General features: G+C 36.2%; 1 non-coding gene across 1 annotated transcript; it reads left to right on the plus strand.

Annotated features, from left to right (window-relative positions):
* The first annotated feature begins 567 nt into the window (after positions 1-567).
* On the plus strand, positions 568-673 carry LOC121205211 (small nucleolar RNA R71). Its single transcript, XR_005900296.1, has one exon. It is a non-coding gene; the product is annotated as a small nucleolar RNA R71 (small nucleolar RNA).
* Positions 674-2,004: the final 1,331 nt, after the last annotated feature.

Genomic DNA, 2,004 nt, shown 5'->3' on the forward strand with positions numbered 1-2,004 from the left:
AATGAGTTTCTGACACCGATATAAACTTTGAGAGCATCTATTCAAGGTCCGGCTTCTTTTCCTATTGGTAGGGTGGTTGTTGGTAGTCTGGAGGTGGCCTCTGATTTCCTTGGGAAATTTGGGTGGTTCCTCCAACCTGCATTGTAAGTGTTACTGTATGGATTATTTTGAGATCGAGGGTTATTACCCATGTACTTTAACTGCTCATTCTCCATGTTGTGGCTATAATGTTGGTATTCTGATTTACTTGATTGGCCTCCACTTGCTTCGCACTGCATTAATGGGTGAACCTGTGAAGAACTAAGAAAACCATGAATCTTTTTATTTAGCAGTTCTTCCTGGTTTGACAATATAGTAACCGAATCGACGTTATAAACGCATGCTATTTTAGTTGGCTTAGTCCGCATGACTTGCCACTGATAGTTATTCAGTGACATCTCTTCGATAAATTTGTAAGCCTCTTTAGGTGTTTTGTTATTGATGGTTCCCCCAGCTGCTGCATCAATCATCTGTCTTGTCTAGGGGTTCACACCATTGTAGAATGTTTGAACTTGCAACCATAGAGGTAATCCATGATGAGGACACCTACGCAGTAGGTCCTTGTATCTCTCCCATGCACCATAAAGAGTTTCTAAGTCTATCTGCACAAACAAAGAGATATCATTAAGTAATTTGGCTGCTTTAGCTGGTGAAAAATATTTTAATAAAATTTTTTTTGTCATTTGTTCCCAAGTAGTAATTGACCCTCGTGGCAATGAGTTCAACCACTGTTTAAATTTGTTCCTCAATAAAAAAGGCAATAACCAAAGACGAATGGCACCGTCAGAAACACCATTAATTTTAAATGTATCGCAGAATTTCAGGAAATTTGCCAAGTGAGCGTTTGGATCCTCATCCTGCAAACCATCAAACTGAACAAATTGTTGTATCATTTGAATAGTGTTAGGTATTAGTTCAAAATTATTCACAGCAATAGCAAGCCTAACTATACTTGACTCAGTTCCTGTTAAAGTAGGTTTAGCATAATCATACATAGTACGAGGAGCAAGATTTTGATTTGCTAGTTCAACGGGTATCGCAAGAGGTACCTAATTGTCTTGGTTTTCAGCCATCTCCTCGGTTGGGGTTTGACTATCATCCTCTTGCTCGTTCTCATGTATTTTAAGCTTCGCCTTATTTCTCTTTGGTTTCTGTGAACTGTGCGATCGATTTCTTCGTCAAAAATTAGTGGTCCTGATGGGTTTCTTCTAGTCATAAACTATAAAAACCTGCCAAGAGAAAGAAAAAGTAAATTAATAAGTAATAATAAAAATAAAATAGAATTAACTTGCAAGAAAAATAAATGGCTAAAGTAATAAAAATTGAGCGTTCCTAATATCTTAATTCCCCGGCAATGGCGCCAAAAACTTGATCATGATTTTTGTGTGACAGGTTTTAAATATTTATAAAGAATCGTTCTTGAAACTAACTATTATCACGATGTAGGCAAGCGTACATATCGAACAGTAGTATAGTTTTAGCAAGACCAGATTGTCGAACCTAAAGGAACTAAAAATACTAGTAATGACTGTCTTTTAATTATCTAGCTTAAGAATAACGGGGTTATGTTTTAACTAACTAATTATCTAAACTAAGAATTCACAGAAAATAGAATTGGGGAATTACTAAGAATTCACAGAAAATAGAATTGGGGAATTACTTTTGGAAAAACAATTGAATTAAGACAATACCTAAGGAAGAATCCACCTAGACTTCACTTGTTATTCTGACTCTGAATCGGACGATTTATTCATTTAACTTGTTCCGTAGAGATCCCTAAGTTATGTTATTATCCCTATTCAAGACTAATAACGTCTAATCCCTAGATTGAATAATTGAGACTTTTCTCTAATTAAAACCCAAGGGTTGCATTAACTCGATCTATAGATCCCCTTATTAGGTTTCACCCTAATCCGGCAAAATCTTCTCACCTTATCTCTAGGCGTGCAATCAACTCCGCTTAAT

The sequence above is a fragment of the Gossypium hirsutum genome, chromosome A08 (genome assembly GCF_007990345.1).
Source record: "Gossypium hirsutum isolate 1008001.06 chromosome A08, Gossypium_hirsutum_v2.1, whole genome shotgun sequence".
Lineage (NCBI taxonomy): Eukaryota > Viridiplantae > Streptophyta > Magnoliopsida > Malvales > Malvaceae > Gossypium > Gossypium hirsutum.